The following is a 24,852-nucleotide window of genomic DNA, read 5'->3' as shown; positions in this document are numbered from 1 at the left end:
TCACACAGCGACCTTGGTGCGCCTCTTTTTTTCTTTGCATCATGTGCTGTTTGGGAACTATTTTTTTGAAGTGCCATCCTGTCTGACAGTGCAGTGCCACTCCTAGATGGGCCAGGTGTTTGTGTCGGCCACTTGTGTCGCTTAGCTTAGTCACACAGCGACCTTGGTGCGCCTCTTTTTTTCTTTGCATCATGTGCTGTTTGGGGAGTATTTTTTTGAAGTGCCATCCTGCCTGACACTGCAGTGCCACTCCTAGATGGGCCAGGTGTTTGTGTTGGCCACTTGTGTCGCTTAGCTTAGCCATCCAGCGACCTCGGTGCAAATTTTAGGACTAAAAATAATATTGTGAGGTGTGAGGTGTTCAGAATAGACTGAAAATGAGTGTAAATTATGGTTATTGAGGTTAATAATACTATGGGATCAAAATGACCCCCAAATTCTATGATTTAAGCTGTTTTTGAGGGTTTTTTGTAAAAAAAACACCCGAATCCAAAACACACCCGAATTCGACAAAAAATTTTCAGGGAGGTTTTGGCAAAATGCGTCCGAATCCAAAACACGGCCGCGGAACCGAATCCAAAACCAAAACACAAAACCCGAAAAATTTCCGGTGCACATCACTAGTTTTAAATGTTCTAATTCTACACTAACTATAATATGTGTCATGTAAATTATACATGAATGTAAATTGTAAAATATACATTAATGTATTCTAAGGATCAACCAGGATTACATCTCCATGTTTTAGCATTTTGAATGCTGTTACTGTATATTTACAAGTGATAAATATTAAGGCAGCGCCTATTAGAGGGAATTAAATTTAACTGAAAAGACAGAAAATTAATTAAGTAAAGTAATTATGTATTGTGGACAAGGAATAAGCTTAGGTAATCAGTACTAATACAAGTTTTATATAGCAAAGTGAAAAAAAAAAGGAAAAACATAAATAATTAATCAGAGCGTGGCGAGAGATAAAGTTTCCACCAACCAGCTCCTGACATTTCTCAAACACAGCCTGTAGCATGGCAGTTAGGAACTGATAGGTGGTTAGTTTATTTTGCTACACTTTATCTCTCTCCATAGTAGAATGCATTTCTATAGAGCAGTTTCCAACTCCACTCATGAACTACCAAAACAGGCCATGTTTTGTGGATTTCTTTAATCATGCACAAGAGAGAGAATCTATTTTGCTGGGTCAGTAATTATCCCACATGCTTACATAGACAGAAATCCTCATACCGTGACGTGTTGGGGACACTGCAGTTATCATTAGAGATGAGCGGGTTTAGATTTACTCTGTTCTTTACGCCAGAATTATCACCATTTCTTATTTTATAGATTTTTCTTATTGGCTATCCAAAACACGTGACGTCCGTTAGCCAATAAGGATATTCGGGTAAATCCGAGTAAAACTGAACCCGCTCATCTCTAGTTATAATGGACATACACTGTGAGATAATCGTAGAGTGTATGCCCAGTATAACCTTTCACAATGTGGCTGTAGGAAAACATATGAGTCAAAGAGAATTTTAAGAATTATATACATAAAATACAAAATCATAGGCATTTATGGTTTATGTCTGAGGAATGCAGATCTGTGCCTTCGGGGGAATTACATAAAATCAATTGGTGGTCTTTGTTGACTTGAAATTAAAAAAACAGAGAAGTCCTCTCCCTCAGAGTACAATGGGGATCATTCCGAGTTGATCGCGCGCTAGTAGTTTTTAGCAGCCATGCAAACGCATAGTCGCCGCCCACAGGGTAGTGTATTTTCGCTTTGCAGGAGTGCGAACGCCTGTGCAGCAGAGCGCCTGCAAACACATTTTGTGCAAAACAAGACCAGCCCTGTAGTTACTTATCCTGTGCGATGATTGCTGCGACGAGTGACACGGTAATGACGTCAGATACCCGCCCAGCAAACGCCCGGCCACGCCTGCATTTTTCCAAACACTCCCAGAAAACGGTCAGTTGACAGACACCCATAAACGCCCTCTTCCTGTCAATCTCCTTGCATTCGGCTGTGCGATTGGAATCGTCGCTAGAACCAGTGCAAAACCACAATGGACTTCTACCCGTACGACGCGCGTGTGCATTGCGGTGCATACGCATGCGCAGATTAGCCGTTTTTTTCACTGATCGCTACGCAGCGAATAACGGCAGCTAGCGATCAACTCGGAATGACCCCCAATAAGAGCTAAAAGGGCAGATGGGTATCCGTTCAGATGGTCGACAGTGTTAAGGTCGACATTCACCAGGTTGACCACTATTGATCGACAATGACATGGTCGACGTGGACAAATGATCCACACATGAAAATGGTCGACAGGGGACAGGTCGACACGTGAAAAGTACAACGTGTTTTTTTTTTTAAATCAGATTTTTAACTTTTTCATACTTTACCATCCACGTGGACTACGATTGGGAACAGTAACCTGTGCCAGGTACAGCGGCAGCAGAGCGAGGTACCCCGGCCGCGGCATGGCGAGCGAAGTGAGCCATGCAATGGGACGCGGTACACTAATTGGGGTTCCTGGTCATGTCACGGGAAAAATGACACCAAAAACAGTTAAAAAATCCATCCCGACATTTTCATGTGTCGACCTGTCCTGTATGAACCATTTCATGTGTCGACCATTTGTCCAAGTCGACCATGTCAATGTCAACCAATAGTGGTCGACCTAGTGAACGTCGATCTTAACATTGTCGACCATTCGTACCGGAACTGGGCAGATGTATTAACATGGAGAAGGGATAAAGAAGTGATAGAGCAGTGATAAGTGCAAGGTGATAACGCACCAGCCAATCGTTATGGATTTGAAAAATGACAGCTAGCAGCTGATTGGCTGGTGCATTATCACCTTTCACTTATCACTGCTTTATCACTTCTTTATCCATTCTCCAGGCTTAATACATCTGCCCCAAAGTCCTTTCTCGTTCAAGCTTCCCCCTATTGAGCAATCAGTATACTTCTACAAACTAAGTTTATGGAGTAATCATCACTGGGTTGTGGCCCAGTCACATCCGTGACCCTCAGATACAACATATAGTATAAACAGTATAAACTTGTTACGCGTTTCATGAGAACACTTCTTGATTCTTCAGACAGTTTATGCCAAAGTATCTTACAAGATCAAACTTCCAAATCCTGGGAAAGTAATGCAAACTACAATTTTGTATTTCTTGTAGAGTGCCAGCGTAGAGACCATTTTTTATGTGGAATGAAGGTTTAATGAAGTACTTCATCAGAGGTCGATAATTTTAGGAAGGAGATATTGGAAATACGCTGAAATGTCAAACTACGTTTGTAGTGTGCCTTTTAGAATGTGGCTAGGGGAAGAAGTATAAGTCAAAGAGTATGTTTAGAATATTATACATAAAATGCAAAACCAAAATCATGTATGGTTTATGTACATTAAAGCAATGCATTTTTCTGTACAAAATAAAAAATGAATGTACATGCTGTTAAAGTAAATACAACTTAGGAGAGTATTGGGGGTCATTCCAAGTTGATCGGCAAATGCAGGATTTGCATGGGGGGGTTTCCAGAACTGGGTGGAGCCAATCACGGGGGTGGGGACTGAGGTGACCCAGTATATACTGGGTCCGTAAAACTAGTGTGTCTGTGTGTGTATATATATATATATATCTACACATATATATATTCCGTATATACATATATATATATATATATATATACACTGTATATATATACACATACATATATATAGCATATTAAACATGCATACATATATATATATATATATACATACAGTACACGTATATATACACATGTATATATATCACATGTGTGTGTGTGTGTGTGTGTGTGTGTGTGTGTGTATTTATATGTGTATGTATGTATGTATGTATGTATGTATATGTGTATATATGTATGCACATGGATATATATGTACTATAATTAAAAGAAAGTAAACTTTTATTAAGCACTTACAAGTGCCACCAGGAAGACAGCAGGCTGCAGAGGACACTAGACAGCCATTAATAATACTCATGCAGCAAAAAAAAAATATATATATATATATATATATTTTTTTTTTTTTGGGTGGAGGGGGGTTTCTGAGTGCTCGGAAACCCCCCCTGGGTGCGCCACTGGCTCGCTGCCGTTTTTCGCAGCATAGCGATCAGGTCATTTCACACAAGACTAAGCAATTTTACACAGGGGCAAGCGACGCTTTTCAGTCGCTCTGCTGATCGGTGAGTGATTGATAGGAAGTGGGTGTTTCTGGGCGGAAACTGACCGTTTTCAGGGAGTGTGCTAAAAAACGCAGGCGTGTCAGGCTAAAACGCATGAGTGGCTGGAGAAACGGGGGAGTGGCTGGCCGAACGCAGGGCGTGTTTGTGACGTCAAACCAGGAACTAAACAGTTTGCAGTGATCGCAATCTAGGAGTAGGTCTGGAGCTACTCAGAAACTGCAGGAAAAGATTTTCGAGCAATTCTGCTAATCTTTCGTTCGCACTTCTGCTAAGCTAAGATACACTCCCAAAGGGCGGCGGCCTAGCGTGTGCATTGCTGCTAAAAGCAGCTAGCGAGCGAACAACTCGGAATGAGGGCCATAGTGTATAATTTTTGTAGAGTATTATATAAACAATGGAGAAATAAATTTAAACAGTATGCTGAATTAGAAAAAATTAACATTACACAATTGGCTGTTGATACTTGACTTTCCCAGGACAAAACATAACTAGTCCTAGTTGAGAGGAAGGATAAGAGTAGTAGATGGAAAAACATGTTTTGTGGATTTTGATGCTTCTATGACTATCACCAATCCTCATATGTAATGGTATTTACTAACCCTGAGACTACCCATATTGTTCATTCAATAGAGTAGTTCAATAGTTGCACAGTAGAGAATTGTTATGTGAGTTCTTTTTAGTTCCATGTGATCATCACAGACCTCGTTTCTCCATTGTTTTATGGGGTTTTTGTGTTAAATGATTATTTATTTGTACTCTAATATTATTATTATTATTTTTTTCAAAACTTTGTATTGATATTGTAATGGTTTTGAAATATAATTTTGGTATACTTGGAATCGTCTGTGTAATAGATTTGCTTATAGTGATTTCAGTGTATGAGGGATGTATTAAAAAATTATAAAATTACAGTTTTGCTTAATGGTGCAGCCAAAGTTCTAAGGGCTATATAACATTTTGATAATGCTAACACTTGTGTAACAGGATCCGGTCAAGTTCCCGGTGGTTGGGGTTCTGTTAAAATACTGACACCAGGATCCTGACACTACTCTGAATGCTGACACCGGCATACTGAATAGGGTCACAAGCCCACACCGGAATCCCAACCGCCGGGGACCCAACACGCCAGGATTCCGAATGATCGTGTGTCGGCAGCCAGGAGAGGTAAGCCACAGGGGGAGGTTAGGTTTAGACTGTGGTGGCAAGGTTAAGGTTAGGCTGTGGCCTGGTGGGGGGGTTAAGTTTAGGTTGCGGAGAAGGGGGGTTAAGGTTAGGCATTTCTTCGGAGGGTTAGGTTGCGGTGGGGAGGGAAGGTTAGGTTTAGGTTGCGAGAAGGAGGATAGGTTAAGGTGTCACTGGGGAGGGTTAGGGTTAGGCTGGGGGTGGGGAGGGTTAAGTTTAGGCTGTGGGAAGGGAGGGTTGTCGACATTCAGTCTGTTGGGATGCCATGGTCAGTATTCTGACCACCGGCATCCTGATCGACGGCATATTCTACCCAACCGTGTAACAGTTGATGGCGTGTAATCACAAGTAACATATTTGTATGCTTAGTTTGAGGCAAAACTAATGTGGTTTTTTTTGTAACAAATGATGTACAAAGTTGGATGGGGTAAAAAGTGCTCTTCTGTTCATTTTATTATTGCAGTTTTTTATTAAAATCTAAGTTATAATGTACATGACATTTGTGTAAGAGCATTCTAGGATATTTTTAAATATACTGTAGTTTCCTGGAAGAGTAGCGTGAAGTTGTAGTTTTATTTTGCGATTCAAGTATAAGTTTGAGACATCACTCTGGAGAGATTCTCTCAGAAGAGAAGACTGAAAAGTTTCTAACCACTGGGACACAGAGAGGAGAAATGTATAGACAATATTTTGAGAAAAATAGAAGTTTAAGAACATAGAAATATACAACTGATAGAGTCTGGGAAACTCACCTCTACATGGCAAAAAGATCTTGGGCCTGATTCAGACTTGATGGTTAGCATACAAGTCCGATGGTGGGTACACTGCCCATGTGCAGAATGGGTCCTGCGTCCTTGTACGCAGTCCCTCCTAAACCCCAGCCCAATTGACAGGCTGGGGGCATTTGGGGATGAAGAAGGGGTGTCGACTGGGTCCTGGTTTTGTGGGAGTGCCAAAGTCAGTGTCTGTGTCTGGCGAGGCAGATTTATTGACCTCTGCTGCGGACCTGAGACGGGCATCTGAGTAACCAGAAGATTACTCAGATGACGGATGGTCACACAGAGTGATCCGATGGTGCATCTTGAGACGCAACAGAGGAAGCGGGCCGGAGGCATGTATTTAAACCAGTCGCCTCCTGATGTATTACCATATTATCTGTACGGTATTGCACAGCCGCTACGTTCCAGCTGTGCAATACCGTACAACTCTAAATCAAGCCCCTAGGTTTATATATAACATGATAAAGCCATGTCTTCCCTAGCATAGAATTAGGGAAGGGATGGTGAGGAAAAGCAAACGAAATGCACCACCATCACTTCCGGCAGTGGAATGCATTTGAAGTGCACCACCATCTTGGTTATGACGTCACTTCTACCTCAGAGCTAATCTGAGCATTTGATGGTCAGTTTACTAAATTGTTTCACTGCGGGGAAGCTTGTTATATAAACACTTAAACATCTAGGGTGCCAGTTAATGCGGATCAAGAGCTTTTCAGGATACTGATAGGAGACCATATCTAGGAGACCAATTGTTATTTTATATAAAAATATTTTTTTCAAAAATAGAAGTTTATTTTTATCAATTAACAAAATGCAAAGTGAATGAACAGAAGAGAAATCTAAATCAAATCAATATTCGGTGTGACCACCTTTTGCCTTCAAAACAGCATCAATTCTAGGTAAACTTGCACACAGTTTTTTGAAGGAACTTAGCAGGGCTCCTTCAAAAACTGTGTGCAAGTGTACCTAGAATTGATGCTGTTTTGAAGGCAAAGTAGTGGTCACACCAAGTATTGATTTGATTTAAAAGTCTGTGTGACTGCACAGGCTCAGTGGCTTCACTGTGACTTGCAGTGACTTCCTATTGGAAGTCCTGCCTGCCCGTCACCTGCAGGAGAGCCAGTACCATTATGGGGTGTCTCCTCCCTCTGGTACTGCCAGATTGGGCTGTGATTAGCAGAGAGTTGGCTTCCTGTAGGAAGCCACTCCCTGCCTGATCGTCAGCCCTATCAGGCTTCTATGGGCTGCATCTGAAGGCAAGGGATTGCGCATGCCACTCAAGCCACCGCTTGTGAGCATGTGCAGCCACCCCCCTGCCCAAGAAAGGCAGGAGCCACCATTAGATACTACAGTATATAAAAATACCCAGATGAGGACAACCTGTACATTGTCAATAAGAATATGTTGTGTGAGGTTCTATACTGATGCTTCACATGCAAATTGTAGAAAGATTGTGGTTTGTTCTGAAAGAGGTTTTTATAGACTACACAAGGTGAGATTTGGGGTAACATCTGCAATTTAGGGTAACATCCAGCTTAATCTCAGGCCCAATACTGTATGTTCAACATGTGATCTATATGCCTGTAATGTATTATGTACATTACAGTGTATCTCCTTTCCCTCTTCTGTATACCTACTATAATAATAATTGTATTTCTCTTTTTTTTTTGTCAGCCCTAGTACAGAATCTGATGATATTTTTTATTTAACAGCATAAATATTTTACAAAAGGTTGAAAGCACATTCTTGTTATTCAAACCCACTGGAAGTAACGGATCTGACAGCATGTCAGTGCCCCATTCACGTTAGTGGAAATTGTAATAATGATCTTTCTGTTTGGTGCTAATAAGAGCCAAGTGAGCTCTGCTCTGGATTAAAGACTGCTACACTGTATACAAAGCTTGTGCTGGAGGGATCTGTCGCTCTTATAACGGCAAGAGGTAGATTTTTTAAATGTTATCTCTAAATATTACTCTTCAGCATTTGCCGATACGAATACATATATAATATGTCAGTATTAGGAACGGGATCGGGGCGTGGGGCCCCCTGGGTTAAGTGTGGCTGGGCTGCTTTGGGCCATCATTATTGTAACACTTAATCTAACAATTTTTAGTGCCTAAACTGCTTTTCACCAGTGTAACACTTTTTATCACCCTAATTACTGCGTCTCACCAATGTAACACTTTTTATCACCCTAATTACTGTGTCTCACCTACTGTATATAACACTTTTAGTATTGATCTGCTACAGATGGAATCGTTTTGTTGGGATGACCCAGGTCGACATGGAAAAAGGTCGACATGAGTTTTTTTAAAGTTTTTTTTTGGTGCTGTTTTCTTTGTAAAGTGACCGGGAATCCCAATCTGTACACCGTGTCCACACGCAGGCCCGGCGACAGGGGGGGTCAAAGGGGACACCCGTATGGGGCCCCGAGGATCAGGGGGGCCCCGAGCATCAGGGGCACACAAAATGTTTAGGCAGCGCGTAAGAATGCTGTGTGATCCATGCAGCGGGCAGGGCAGCAACACAGCTGCCGGACCCTGCTGGATCCAGTGGAGATACGTAGCGGAGGTGCGGTGTGATGAAGCGGCAATGTCAGCAGTACTGATAATAAGTCAAATTGACTCATTACAGTATGCTGTGGCTGGCTGCGGGACGTAACAGGACAGGAGATGTTCCAGCTGGTTCAGCACCTCTCCTTATTCTTTCTCCCCCTCCGCACCTCCAGCCCACTTTGCCCGTCCACTATACTCTGCACAGCGCTGTTGTCCCCTCCTGCTGTCTCCCACATTAAAAAACGGGCGGGCGAGCAGCGCTGCACAAACTGATTTGGCCCGCCTCCGCAAGTCCCCCTGCTGCTGGTGCTGACCGCGGCGGCGGGAATGAGACGACGTGATGCCATTGCCTTACGTCCGTCTCTCCTGCCACTTAAAGAGAGCCCTGAGGACACCCACGACAACAGTGACTATCAATGGGGGAACAAAAGAAAAAGGTAGTTAAGAGCTGCATGTGGTGGTGGTGGGGGGCAGGGCGAGGGAAGTTGTGCACAGTGCCAGCGATAAAATGTCCTGGGGGGAGAGCTGTGTGTAGGATAAAGTGTGCTGGGGGGAGAGCTGTGTGTAGGATAAAGTGTGCTGGGGGGGAGAGCTGTGTGTAGGATAAAGTGTGCTGGGGGGGGAGAGCTGTGTGTAGGATAAAGTGTGCTGGGGGAGAGCTGTGTGTAGGATAAAGTGTGCTGGGGGGGTGAGAGATGTGTGTAGGATAAAGTGTGCTGGGGGGAGCTGTGTGTAGGATAAGGTGTGCTGGGGGGGAGCTGTGTGTAGGATATAGTGTGCTGGGGGAGAGCTGTGTGTAGGATAAAGTGTGCTGGGGGGGAGAGCTGTGTGTAGGATAAAGTGTGCTGGGGGGAGCTGTGTGTAGGATAAGGTGTGCTGGGGGGGAGAGCTGTGTGTAGGATAAAGTGTGCTGGGGGGGTGAGAGATGTGTGTAGGATAAAGTGTGCTGGGGGGGAGAGCTGTGTGTAGGATAAAGTGTGCTGGGGGGGAGCTGTGTGTAGGATAAGGTGTGCTGGGGGGGAGAGCTGTGTGTAGGATAAAGTGTGCTGGGGGGAGAGCTGTGTGTAGGATAAAGTGTGCTGGGGGGGAGCTGTGTGTAGGATAAGGTGTGCTGGGGGGAGAGCTGTGTGTAGGATAAACTGTGCTAGGGGGAGAGATGTGTGTAGGATAAAGTGTGCTGGGGGGAGAGCTGTGTGTAGGATAAAGTGTGCTGGGGGGGAGCTGTGTGTAGGATAAGGTGTGCTGGGGGGAGAGCTGTGTGTAGGATAAACTGTGCTAGGGGGAGAGATGTGTGTAGGATAAAGTGTGCTGGGGGGAGAGCTGTGTGTAGGATAAAGTGTGCTAGGGGGAGAGATGTGTGTAGGATAAAGTGTGCTGGGGGGGTGAGAGATGTTTGTAGGATAAAGTGTGCTGGGGGGAAGAGCTGTGTGTAGGATAAATTGTGCTGGGGGGAGAGCTGTGTGTAGGATAAAGTGTGCTGGGGGGAGAGCTGTGTGTAGGGTAAAGTGTGCTGGGGTGAGAGCTGTGTGTAGGATAAAGTGTGCTAGGGGGAGAGATGTGTGTAGGATAAAGTGTGCTGGGGGGGGGTGAGAGATGTGTGTAGGATAAAGTGTGCTGGGGGGTGAGAGATGTGTGTAGGATAAAGTGTGCTGGGAGGGGAGAGCTGTGTGTAGGATAAATTGTGCTGGGGGGGAGAGCTGTGTGTAGGATAAAGTGTGCTGGGGGGGAGCTGTGTGTAGGATAAAGTGTGCTGGGGGGGAGCTGTGTGTAGGATAAAGTGTGCTGAGTGATGGGTGCTGTGCTTGGAGAGGGGTGCTGTGTCAGAGGTGAAACTAGTGGCGGTGCTAGTGGGCACCAGACAAAATCTTGCCTAGGGCATCAAATTGGTTAGGTCCTGGTCTGGCTGAATGCACTTCGGGCCACCCACAAATTAATTAAAAGTTAATTAATTTCCAACACAAACATATATTTATATATGTAGTACATATCGATGGGGGGAGTTGAGGGTGTAGGGGGCCCCCAGAGATATCATTGTATGGGGCCCCAAGATTTCTGTTGCCGGCCCTGTCCACACGTGATTGTGAGGAGTGGTCAAGTCCCACATACATGCGCACAGCGGAATGCCGTGTGAAATTACAGCCCCACTCTGTCCCTGAGAGTGGCTACTAAGTACCTGGGACCAGTTTTGACTGTAGGGCCTTGTCCCTGGCCATTCTTTCAGGAGGACAAATGCCCCCACCGCAGCATGCGCTGACATTTGTTGGCAGTTTCTCATTGCTATTTCAAAGGAGGCTTGGGCATACCTACTCCCCCCTATCCCCCCAACCCCCCCCCCCCCCCCGCGCGCCACGGATGTCGGATTTGGCCATTCCCCCTCTGTATCATCCATAGACATATGTCTGGAATGGGTTTGTTGGATCGAGCCTACTTAGGTCAACACTCATTGTCGACCACTATTGGTCAACATGTAGTAGGTCGACACCCTGAATAGGTCAACATGGAAAATGTCGACATTTAAAAAGTCGACAAGAGGTTTTTTTTGTGTAATTTTCTTCATAAAGTGATCCAATTAGTACACCGTGTCCCCTTGCAGCTCAGCTACCGCAGCACTCGGCACAGGTTACTATTCCCAATCGTAGTCCACGTGGATTGTAAACTATGAAAAAGTTTAAAAATTTAAAAAAAAATTGTGAAAAACTAATGTCGACCTTTTCATGTGTTGACCTTTGCCATGTCGACCTAATGCTCATGTTGAAATTTTTTCAGGTGTTGACCTAATGCATGTCGACCAATAGTGGTCGACCCATGGACCACATCCCATACGTCTCAGCGGCCGGGCCTGTGACCTGCAGCTACTGCTCCACAGAGCTGTGTTGGGCTTCAGTGTCGCAGCCTGGCGCCACACTACTAAGAGAATATGCCACCCCACCCCGCTTCACACAATGACATCACAATGTTCTACGCTATAAGGATGGATCCACATCACCCCTAGAGAGACACAGGTAGCATTCATGGATTGCGCTGACGATATTGGCAAACCTGGTATACCAAAGCTACAATATAACATACCAATCAATTTCCTAAAAAGTTGTAAAACAAGGAGGATTGGGGGTCATTCCGAGTTGATCGCTAGCTGCTTTCATTCGCTCTGCAGCGATGAGGCAAAAAAATGGCACTTCTGCGCATGTGTACTATTGCAACGACCCATGTAGTTTCACACAGGGTCTAGCGAAGTTTTTCAGTCGCACTGCTGGCCGCAGAGTGATTGACAGGAAGTGGGCGTTTCTGGGTGTCAACTGACCGTTTTCAGGGAGTGTTCGGAAAAACGCAGGCGTGCAAGGAAAAACGCAGGCATGGCTGGGCGAACGCAGGGCGTGTTCGTGACATCAAAACAGGAACTGAACAGTCTGAAGTGATCGCAAGCGCTGAGTAGGTTTTGAGCTACTCTAAAACTGCACAAAAAAAGTTTGCCGCCGCTCTGCGATCCTTTCGTTGGCACTACTGCTAAGCTAAAATACACTCCCAGTGGGCGGCGGCATAGCGTTTGCACGGCTGCTAAAAACTAGAGATGAGCGCCTGAAATTTTTAGGGTTTTGTGTTTTGGTTTTGGGTTCGGTTCCGCGGCCGTGTTTTGGGTTCGAACGCGTTTTGGCAAAACCTCACCGAATTTTTTTTGTCGGATTCGGGTGTGTTTTGGATTCGGGTGTTTTTTTCCAAAAACACTAAAAAACAGCTTAAATCATAGAATTTGGGGGTCATTTTTATCCCAAAGTATTATTAACCTCAAAAACCATAATTTACACTCATTTTCAGTCTATTCTGAATACCTCACACCTCACAATATTATTTTTAGTCCTAAAATTTGCACCGAGGTCGCTGTGTGAGTAAGATAAGCGACCCTAGTGGCCGACACAAACACCGGGCCCATCTAGGAGTGGCACTGCAGTGTCACGCAGGATGTCCCTTCCAAAAAACCCTCCCCAAACAGCACATGACGCAAAGAAAAAAAGAGGCGCAATGAGGTAGCTGTGTGAGTAAGATTAGCGACCCTAGTGGCCGACACAAACACCGGGCCCATCTAGGAGTGGCACTGCAGTGTCACGCAGGATGGCCCTTCCAAAAAACCCTCCCCAAACAGCACATGACGCAAAGAAAAAAAGAGGCGCAATGAGGTAGCTGTGTGAGTAAGATTAGCGACCCTAGTGGCCGACACAAACACCGGGCCCATCTAGGAGTGGCACTGCAGTGTCACGCAGGATGGCCCTTCCAAAAAACCCTCCCCAAACAGCACATGACGCAAAGAAAAAAAGAGGCGCAATGAGGTAGCTGACTGTGTGAGTAAGATTAGCGACCCTAGTGGCCGACACAAACACCGGGCCCATCTAGGAGTGGCACTGCAGTGTCACGCAGGATGTCCCTTCCAAAAAACCCTCCCCAAACAGCACATGACGCAAAGAAAAAAAGAGGCGCAATGAGGTAGCTGTGTGAGTAAGATTAGCGACCCTAGTGGCCGACACAAACACCGGGCCCATCTAGGAGTGGCACTGCAGTGTCACGCAGGATGGCCCTTCCAAAAAACCCTCCCCAAACAGCACATGACGCAAAGAAAAAAAGAGGCGCAATGAGGTAGCTGTGTGAGTAAGATTAGCGACCCTAGTGGCCGACACAAACACCGGGCACATCTAGGAGTGGCACTGCAGTGTCACGCAGGATGTCCCTTCCAAAAAACCCTCCCCAAACAGCACATGACGCAAAGAAAAAAAGAGGCGCAATGAGGTAGCTGACTGTGTGAGTAAGATTAGCGACCCTAGTGGCCGACACAAACACCGGGCCCATCTAGGAGTGGCACTGCAGTGTCACGCAGGATGTCCCTTCCAAAAAACCCTCCCCAAACAGCACATGACGCAAAGAAAAAAAGAGGCGCAATGAGGTAGCTGACTGTGTGAGTAAGATTAGCGACCCTAGTGGCCGACACAAACACCGGGCCCATCTAGGAGTGGCACTGCAGTGTCACGCAGGATGTCCCTTCCAAAAAACCCTCCCCAAACAGCACATGACGCAAAGAAAAAAAGAGGCGCAATGAGGTAGCTGACTGTGTGAGTAAGATTAGCGACCCTAGTGGCCGACACAAACACCGGGCCCATCTAGGAGTGGCACTGCAGTGTCACGCAGGATGTCCCTTCCAAAAAACCCTCCCCAATCAGCACATGATGCAAAGAAAAAGAAAAGAAAAAAGAGGTGCAAGATGGAATTGTCCTTGGGCCCTCCCACCCACCCTTATGTTGTATAAACAAAACAGGACATGCACACTTTAACCAACCCATCATTTCAGTGACAGGGTCTGCCACACGACTGTGACTGATATGACGGGTTGGTTTGGACCCCCCCCAAAAAAGAAGCAATTAATCTCTCCTTGCACAAACTGGCTCTACAGAGGCAAGATGTCCACCTCATCTTCACCCTCCGATATATCACCGTGTACATCCCCCTCCTCACAGATTATCAATTCGTCCCCACTGGAATCCACCATCTCAGCTCCCTGTGTACTTTGTGGAGGCAATTGCTGCTGGTCAATGTCTCCGCGGAGGAATTGATTATAATTCATTTTAATGAACATCATCTTCTCCACATTTTCTGGATGTAACCTCGTACGCCGATTGCTGACAAGGTGAGCGGCGGCACTAAACACTCTTTCGGAGTACACACTTGTGGGAGGGCAACTTAGGTAGAATAAAGCCAGTTTGTGCAAGGGCCTCCAAATTGCCTCTTTTTCCTGCCAGTATAAGTACGGACTGTGTGACGTGCCTACTTGGATGCGGTCACTCATATAATCCTCCACCATTCTATCAATGTTGAGAGAATCATATGCAGTGACAGTAGACGACATGTCCGTAATCGTTGTCAGGTCCTTCAGTCCGGACCAGATGTCAGCATCAGCAGTCGCTCCAGACTGCCCTGCATCACCGCCAGCGGGTGGGCTCGGAATTCTGAGCCTTTTCCTCGCACCCCCAGTTGCGGGAGAATGTGAAGGAGGAGATGTTGACAGGTCGCGTTCCGCTTGACTTGACAATTTTGTCACCAGCAGGTCTTTCAACCCCAGCAGACCTGTGTCTGCCGGAAAGAGAGATCCAAGGTAGGCTTTAAATCTAGGATCGAGCACGGTGGCCAAAATGTAGTGCTCTGATTTCAACAGATTGACCACCCGTGAATCCTTGTTAAGCGAATTAAGGGCTGCATCCACAAGTCCCACATGCCTAGCGGAATCGCTCCCTTTTAGCTCCTTCTTCAATGCCTCCAGCTTCTTCTGCAAAAGCCTGATGAGGGGAATGACCTGACTCAGGCTGGCAGTGTCTGAACTGACTTCACGTGTGGCAAGTTCAAAGGGCATCAGAACCTTGCACAACGTTGAAATCATTCTCCACTGCGCTTGAGACAGGTGCATTCCATCTCCTATATCGTGCTCAATTGTATAGGCTTGAATGGCCTTTTGCTGCTCCTCCAACCTCTGAAGCATATAGAGGGTTGAATTCCACCTCGTTACCACTTCTTGCTTCAGATGATGGCAGGGCAGGTTCAGTAGTTTTTGGTGGTGCTCCAGTCTTCTGTACGTGGTGCCTGTACGCCGAAAGTGTCCCGCAATTTTTCTGGCCACCGACAGCATCTCTTGCACGCCCCTGTCGTTTTTTAAAAAATTCTGCACCACCAAATTCAAGGTATGTGCAAAACATGGGACGTGCTGGAATTTGCCCATATTTAATGCACACACAATATTGCTGGCGTTGTCCGATGCCACAAATCCACAGGAGAGTCCAATTGGGGTAAGCCATTCCGCGATGATCTTCCTCAGTTGCCGTAAGAGGTTTTCAGCTGTGTGCGTATTCTGGAAAGCGGTGATACAAAGCGTAGCCTGCCTAGGAAAGAGTTGGCGTTTGCGAGATGCTGCTACTGGTGCCGCCGCTGCTGTTCTTGCGGCGGGAGTCCATACATCTACCCAGTGGGCTGTCACAGTCATATAGTCCTGACCCTGCCCTGCTCCACTTGTCCACATGTCCGTGGTTAAGTGGACATTGGGTACAACTGCATTTTTTAGGACACTGGTGAGTCTTTTTCTGACGTCCGTGTACATTCTCGGTATCGCCTGCCTACAGAAGTGGAACCTAGATGGTATTTGGTAACGGGGGCACACTGCCTCAATAAATTGTCTAGTTCCCTGTGAACTAACGGCGGATACCGGACGCACGTCTAACACCAACATAGTTGTCAAGGACTCAGTTATCCGCTTTGCAGTAGGATGACTGCTGTGATATTTCATCTTCCTCGCAAAGGACTGTTGAACAGTCAATTGCTTACTGGAAGTAGTACAAGTGGGCTTACGACTTCCCCTCTGGGATGACCATCGACTCCCAGCAGCAACAACAGCAGCGCCAGCAGCAGTAGGCGTTACACGCAAGGATGCATCGGAGGAATCCCAGGCAGGAGAGGACTCGTCAGACTTGCCAGTGACATGGCCTGCAGGACTATTGGCATTCCTGGGGAAGGAGGAAATTGACACTGAGGGAGTTGGTGGGGTGGTTTGCGTGAGCTTGGTTACAAGAGGAAGGGATTTACTGGTCAGTGGACTGCTTCCGCTGTCACCCAAAGTATTTGAACTTGTCACTGACTTATTATGAATGCGCTGCAGGTGACGTATAAGGGAGGATGTTCCGAGGTGGTTAACGTCCTTACCCCTACTTATTACAGCTTGACAAAGGGAACACACGGCTTGACACCTGTTGTCCGTATTTCTGGTGAAATACCTCCACACCGAAGAGCTGATTTTTTTGGTATTTTCACCTGGCATGTCAACGGCCATATTCCTCCCACGGACAACAGGTGTCTCCCCGGGTGCCTGACTTAAACAAACCACCTCACCATCAGAATCCTCCTGGTCAATTTCCTCCCCAGCGCCAGCAACACCCATATCCTCCTCATCCTGGTGTACTTCAACACTGACATCTTCAATCTGACTATCAGGAACTGGACTGCGGGTGCTCCTTCCAGCACTTGCAGGGGGCGTGCAAATGGTGGAAGGCGCATGCTCTTCACGTCCAGTGTTGGGAAGGTCAGGCATCGCAACCGACACAATTGGACTCTCCTTGTGGATTTGGGATTTCAAAGAACGCACAGTTCTTTGCGGTGCTTTTGCCAGCTTGAGTCTTTTCAGTTTTCTAGCGAGAGGCTGAGTGCTTCCATCCTCATGTGAAGCTGAACCACTAGCCATGAACATAGGCCAGGGCCTCAGCCGTTCCTTGCCACTCCGTGTGGTAAATGGCATATTGGCAAGTTTACGCTTCTCCTCCGACAATTTTATTTTAGGTTTTGGAGTCCTTTTTTTACTGATATTTGGTGTTTTGGTTTTGACATGCTCTGTACTATGCCATTGGGCATCGGCCTTGGCAGACGACGTTGCTGGCATTTCATCGTCTCGGCCATGACTAGTGGCAGCAGCTTCAGCACGAGGTGGAAGTGGATCTTGATCTTTCCCTAATTTTGGAACCTCAACATTTTTGTTCTCCATATTTTAATAGGCACAACTAAAAGGCACCTCAGGTAAACAATGGAGATGGATGGATTGGATACTAGTATACAATTATGGACGGGCTGCCGAGTGCCGACACAGAGGTAGCCACAGCCGTGAACTACCGCACTGTACTGTGTCTGCTGCTAATATATAGACTGGTTGATAAAGAGATAGTATACTCGTAACTAGTATGTATGTATAAAGAAAGAAAAAAAAACCACGGTTAGGTGGTATATACAATTATGGACGGGCTGCCGAGTGCCGACACAGAGGTAGCCACAGCCGTGAACTACCGCACTGTACTGTGTCTGCTGCTAATATATAGACTGGTTGATAAAGAGATAGTATACTCGTAACTAGTATGTATGTATAAAGAAAGAAAAAAAAACCACGGTTAGGTGGTATATACAATTATGGACGGGCTGCCGAGTGCCGACACAGAGGTAGCCACAGCCGTGAACTACCGCACTGTACTGTGTCTGCTGCTAATATATAGACTGGTTGATAAAGAGATAGTATACTCGTAACTAGTATGTATGTATAAAGAAAGAAAAAAAAACCACGGTTAGGTGGTATATACAATTATGGACGGGCTGCCGAGTGCCGACACAGAGGTAGCCACAGCCGTGAACTACCGCACTGTACTGTGTCTGCTGCTAATATATAGACTGGTTGATAAAGAGATAGTATACTCGTAACTAGTATGTATGTATAAAGAAAGAAAAAAAAACCACGGTTAGGTGGTATATACAATTATGGACGGGCTGCCGAGTGCCGACACAGAGGTAGCCACAGCCGTGAACTACCGCACTGTACTGTGTCTGCTGCTAATATATAGACTGGTTGATAAAGAGATAGTATACTCGTAACTAGTATGTATGTATAAAGAAAGAAAAAAAAACCACGGTTAGGTGGTATATACAATTATGGACGGGCTGCCGAGTGCCGACACAGAGGTAGCCACAGCCGTGAACTACCGCACTGTACTGTGTCTGCTGCTAATATATAGACTGGTTGATAAAGAGATAGTATACTCGTAACTAGTATGTATGTATAAAGAAAGAAAAAAAAACCACGGTTAGGTGGTATATACAATTATGGACGGGCTGCCGAGTGCCGACACAGAGGTAGCCACAGCCGTGAACTACCGCACTGTACTGTGTCTGCTGCTAATATATAGACTGGTTGATAAAGAGATAGTATACTCGTAACTAGTATGTATGTATAAAGAAAGAAAAAAAAAACCACGGTTAGGTGGTATATACAATTATGGACGGGCTGCCGAGTGCCGACACAGAGGTAGCCACAGCCGTGAACTACCGCACTGTACTGTGTCTGCTGCTAATATATAGACTGGTTGATAAAGAGATAGTATACTCGTAACTAGTATGTATGTATAAAGAAAGAAAAAAAAACCACGGTTAGGTCACTGGTATATACAATTATGGACGGGCTGCCGAGTGCCGACACAGAGGTAGCCACAGCCGTGAACTACCGCACTGTACTGTGTCTGCTGCTAATATATAGACTGGTTGATAAAGAGATAGTATACTCGTAACTAGTATGTATGTATAAAGAAAGAAAAAAAAACCACGGTTAGGTCACTGGTATATACAATTATGGACGGGCTGCCGAGTGCCGACACAGAGGTAGCCACAGCCGTGAACTACCGCACTGTACTGTGTCTGCTGCTAATATATAGACTGGTTGATAAAGAGATAGTATACTCGTAACTAGTATGTATGTATAAAGAAAGAAAAAAAAACCACGGTTAGGTGGTATATACAATTATGGACGGGCTGCCGAGTGCCGACACAGAGGTAGCCACAGCCGTGAACTACCGCACTGTACTGTGTCTGCTGCTAATATATAGACTGGTTGATAAAGAGATAGTATACTCGTAACTAGTATGTATGTATAAAGAAAGAAAAAAAAACCACGGTTAGGTCACTGGTATATACAATTATGGACGGGCTGCCGAGTGCCGACACAGAGGTAGCCACAGCCGTGAACTACCGCACTGTACTGTGTCTGCTGCTAATATATAGACTGGTTGATAAAGAGATAGTATACTCGTAACTAGTATGTATGTATAAAGAAAGAAAAAAAAACCACGGTTAGGTCACTGGTATATACAATTATGGACGGGCTGCCGAGTGCCGACACAGAGGTAGCCACAGCCGTGAACTACCGCACTGTACTGTGTCTGCTGCTAATATATAGACTGGTTGATAAAGAGATAGTATACTCGTAACTAGTATGTATGTATAAAGAAAGAAAAAAAAACCACGGTTAGGTGGTATATACAATTATGGACGGGCTGCCGAGTGCCGACACAGAGGTAGCCACAGCCGTGAACTACCGCACTGTACTGTGTCTGCTGCTAATATATAGACTGGTTGATAAAGAGATAGTATACTCGTAACTAGTATGTATGTATAAAGAAAGAAAAAAAAACCACGGTTAGGTGGTATATACAATTATGGACGGGCTGCCGAGTGCCGACACAGAGGTAGCCACAGCCGTGAACTACCGCACTGTACTGTGTCTGCTGCTAATATATAGACTGGTTGATAAAGAGATAGTATACTCGTAACTAGTATGTATGTATAAAGAAAGAAAAAAAAACACGGTTAGGTGGTATATACAATTATGGACGGGCTGCCGAGTGCCGACACAGAGGTAGCCACAGCCGTGAACTACCGCACTGTACTGTGTCTGCTGCTAATATATAGACTGGTTGATAAAGAGATAGTATACTCGTAACTAGTATGTATGTATAAAGAAAGAAAAAAAAACCACGGTTAGGTGGTATATACAATTATGGACGGGCTGCCGAGTGCCGACACAGAGGTAGCCACAGCCGTGAACTACCGCACTGTACTGTGTCTGCTGCTAATATATAGACTGGTTGATAAAGAGATAGTATACTCGTAACTAGTATGTATGTATAAAGAAAGAAAAAAAAACCACGGTTAGGTGGTATATACAATTATGGACGGGCTGCCGAGTGCCGACACAGAGGTAGCCACAGCCGTGAACTACCGCACTGTACTGTGTCTGCTGCTAATATATAGACTGGTTGATAAAGAGATAGTATACTCGTAACTAGTATGTATGTATAAAGAAAGAAAAAAAAACCACGGTTAGGTGGTATATACAATTATGGACGGGCTGCCGAGTGCCGACACAGAGGTAGCCACAGCCGTGAACTACCGCACTGTACTGTGTCTGCTGCTAATATATAGACTGGTTGATAAAGAGATAGTATACTCGTAACTAGTATGTATGTATAAAGAAAGAAAAAAAAACCACGGTTAGGTCACTGGTATATACAATTATGGACGGGCTGCCGAGTGCCGACACAGAGGTAGCCACAGCCGTGAACTACCGCACTGTACTGTGTCTGCTGCTAATATATAGACTGGTTGATAAAGAGATAGTATACTCGTAACTAGTATGTATGTATAAAGAAAGAAAAAAAAACCACGGTTAGGTCACTGGTATATACAATTATGGACGGGCTGCCGAGTGCCGACACAGAGGTAGCCACAGCCGTGAACTACCGCACTGTACTGTGTCTGCTGCTAATATATAGACTGGTTGATAAAGAGATAGTATACTCGTAACTAGTATGTATGTATAAAGAAAGAAAAAAAAACCACGGTTAGGTGGTATATACAATTATGGACGGGCTGCCGAGTGCCGACACAGAGGTAGCCACAGCCGTGAACTACCGCACTGTACTGTGTCTGCTGCTAATATATAGACTGGTTGATAAAGAGATAGTATACTCGTAACTAGTATGTATGTATAAAGAAAGAAAAAAAAACCACGGTTAGGTGGTATATACAATTATGGACGGGCTGCCGAGTGCCGACACAGAGGTAGCCACAGCCGTGAACTACCGCACTGTACTGTGTCTGCTGCTAATATATAGACTGGTTGATAAAGAGATAGTATACTCGTAACTAGTATGTATGTATAAAGAAAGAAAAAAAAACCACGGTTAGGTGGTATATACAATTATGGACGGGCTGCCGAGTGCCGACACAGAGGTAGCCACAGCCGTGAACTACCGCACTGTACTGTGTCTGCTGCTAATATATAGACTGGTTGATAAAGAGATAGTATACTCGTAACTAGTATGTATGTATAAAGAAAGAAAAAAAAACCACGGTTAGGTGGTATATACAATTATGGACGGGCTGCCGAGTGCCGACACAGAGGTAGCCACAGCCGTGAACTACCGCACTGTACTGTGTCTGCTGCTAATATATAGACTGGTTGATAAAGAGATAGTATACTCGTAACTAGTATGTATGTATAAAGAAAGAAAAAAAAACCACGGTTAGGTGGTATATACAATTATGGACGGGCTGCCGAGTGCCGACACAGAGGTAGCCACAGCCGTGAACTACCGCACTGTACTGTGTCTGCTGCTAATATATAGACTGGTTGATAAAGAGATAGTATACTCGTAACTAGTATGTATGTATAAAGAAAGAAAAAAAAACCACGGTTAGGTGGTATATACAATTATGGACGGGCTGCCGAGTGCCGACACAGAGGTAGCCACAGCCGTGAACTACCGCACTGTACTGTGTCTGCTGCTAATATAGACTGGTTGATAAAGAGATAGTATACTACTAATATTATATACTGGTGGTCAGGTCACTGGTCACTAGTCACACTGGCAGTGGCACTCCTGCAGCAAAAGTGTGCACTGTTTAATTTTAATATAATATTATGTACTCCTGGCTCCTGCTATAACCTATAACTGGCACTGCAGTAGTGCTCCCCAGTCTCCCCCACAATTATAAGCTGTGTGAGCTGAGCAGTCAGACAGATATATAATATATATAGATGATGCAGCACACTGGCCTGAGCCTGAGCAGTGCACACAGATATGGTATGTGACTGACTGAGTCACTGTGTGTATCGCTTTTTTCAGGCAGAGAACGGATATATTAAATAAACTGCACTGTGTGTCTGGTGGTCACTCACTATATAATATATTATGTACTCCTGGCTCCTGCTATAACCTATAACTGGCACTGCAGTAGTGCTCCCCAGTCTCCCCCACAATTATAAGCTGTGTGAGCTGAGCAGTCAGACAGATATATATAATATTATATATAGATAATAGATGATGCAGCACACTGGCCTGAGCCTGAGCAGTGCACACAGATATGGTATGTGACTGAGTCACTGTGTGCTGTGTATCGCTTTTTTCAGGCAGAGAACGGATTATAAATAAAAGTGGTGGTCAGTCACTGGTCACTATCAGCAAAACTCTGCACTGTACACTACTGAGTACTCCTAATGCTCCCCAAAATTAGTAAATCAAGTGTCTAAACGGAGAGGACGCCAGCCACGTCCTCTCCCTATCAATCTCAATGCACGTGTGAAAATGGCGGCGACGCGCGGCTCCTTATATAGAATCCGAGTCTCGCGATAGAATCCGAGCCTCGCGAGAATCCGACAGCGTCATGATGACGTTCGGGCGCGCTCGGGTTAACCGAGCAAGGCGGGAAGATCCGAGTCGCTCGGACCCGTGAAAAAAAACATGAAGTTCTGGCGGGTTCGGATTCAGAGAAACCGAACCCGCTCATCTCTACTAAAAACTGCTAGCGAGCGATCAACTCGGAATGACCCCCAATTTCCTAAAAAGTTGTAAAACAAGGTGGATTGCTCGGTGCCTGTTTGCTCACTTCTCAGTATCACAGAGCTCTCAGGGTTAATAATACACGGTGACATAACCGAGCACTACCTATTATGCGGTTAACTCATTGTACGCTATATTCGGAGGAGAAACATCCCTCAAAGTTTGGAATTGCCTACAGAACTCTACCTTTCTTTTTATGAAATCACAAATTATTTATACACTGCAGATATCACCATAACAAACAATATTGCAAATTAATGTCCTCTTCCATCAAAGACAACAAGCTTCGCGAGCTTATGTTCCTGAAAATGATTCTCAGACTGCTGTGCTTTCAGACATCTATTTGTTTCGCCCCTGCCTGTAATGACACAAGGAAGAGAAGACAACATTGCATTCATGGAACATTTATCAAGCAAAGAACAAAAGACGAGCAGCAGCTTGCAATGTATATCATGGGAGGAAAGGAGGACTGCATTACAATATATGAATTTCAATCAGTAACCTTTCTAGGACATGAATTTTTAAGATGAAAGTGCAAGATCATAATTTCTTGGAAAGTTCCCAAGGATCTTAAAATAACTTCCTAAGTCAGCGAAACTTCGGAAGAATCCTCCGAAGAGACTTTAGCAATATTTCACTTTTGGAAGTTCTTTAGCAGAGCACTCTAAGAACAACATTTAAATACAATTTTCATGAGCACTTCGCTGGGAGTTGGCATAAAGAACCTATGAATGTTACATGACCGCTAAACATAATCACGTTATAATTTATTAATATACCGTTCGTCATTAAAGGGGCTGAAACACCTCCTCATTTTAAACGCAGTCACCGGAATTGACAGAAATTGACCTGGGAGACACTTTAAAGTTACCGGGAGCTTTCTGCCCATGTACATAAAGTCTTGTGCAAATTAATTGGGAGAAAGTGTGCTCTTTACGGTGTTTTGCTTATGAATAAAATACATAGAATTAGTTCCGTACCATTAATTATTAAAGTGAATAACTTGCTTTACACGGGTTTTCTTCATTTAAGTTGTAAGTTGTTGATTTTTTTGTATTCTTCTTACAGTACAGTTGTTTCCACATCTATTATTTATCATTCACAGTTGTTTATATAGCGCACACATTATGCAGTGTGTTACAGAGAGTCTTTCACATCAGTACTGCCTTTAGACCAGCTGTCAATCAGGCAGAAGCAATCACATCTCACTGTGGACCTAATTCAGACCTGATCGTAACCGTGCAATATTTTGCACGGCTACGATCAGCCACCCTGACATTGGGGGGAATGCCTAGCACAGTGCTAGTCAGCCCCGCATGTCTGGCCCTTCCCCCGCCACACAGGTAAAAAAGTATTGCACGACGGTGATGTTTTTGTGCCTGAAGTGTAGCTCTCTACCAGCGCAGCTCCTGCTCACTGGCAGGGAGCTACCCGTCGCTCAGTAGCGGATCTTGCCACGGGCAAGCAGGACTTTTGCCCGGGGCGCCGCCTTCCGGAGGGCGCCGGCGCCATCCGGAGGGCGCCGGCACCATCCGGAGGGTGCCGCACCATGGCAAGATCTGCTGCTGCTGTGGTGCCCCCCGCTGCCGCTGCCCGCTGTCCCGCTGTCCTGTGAAGGGAAAGTAGACGCTACGCGTCTAGTTTCCCTTCGTGGGCTGCCCGTTGTGAAGGGAAACTAGACGCGTAGCGTCTAGTTTCATTTCCTGGAGAGGACCTTAACTGTAATGATGTGCGGTGCACGTTGACGTCATCGCGTACCGCACAGCAAAGGTCCTCTCCACGAAGGGTACTAGACGCTTAGCGTCTAGTTTTCCTTCGTGGAGAGGACCTTTGCTGTGCGGTGCGCGATGACGTCATCGCGCACCACACATCCTACTACAGTACAGGGGGCGT

At 45.3% G+C, this 24,852-nt stretch overlaps 1 long non-coding RNA gene across 1 annotated transcript in view; it reads left to right on the top strand.

The window, feature by feature from the left end:
• Nucleotides 1-23,701, top strand: part of LOC135015933 (uncharacterized) — a 244,898-nt gene extending 221,197 nt beyond the window's left edge. Inside the window, exon 3 of the long non-coding RNA XR_010214137.1 lies at nt 23,295-23,701. This is a non-coding gene — a long non-coding RNA (uncharacterized LOC135015933). The remainder of the gene's footprint in view (nt 1-23,294) is intronic.
• Nucleotides 23,702-24,852: the final 1,151 nt, after the last annotated feature.

Source organism: Pseudophryne corroboree, chromosome 1 (genome assembly GCF_028390025.1).
Source record: "Pseudophryne corroboree isolate aPseCor3 chromosome 1, aPseCor3.hap2, whole genome shotgun sequence".
In the NCBI taxonomy this organism is placed as follows: domain Eukaryota; kingdom Metazoa; phylum Chordata; class Amphibia; order Anura; family Myobatrachidae; genus Pseudophryne; species Pseudophryne corroboree.
Note: the sequence above shows the minus strand (reverse complement) of the source record. Positions and strands in the feature narration are given on the sequence as shown.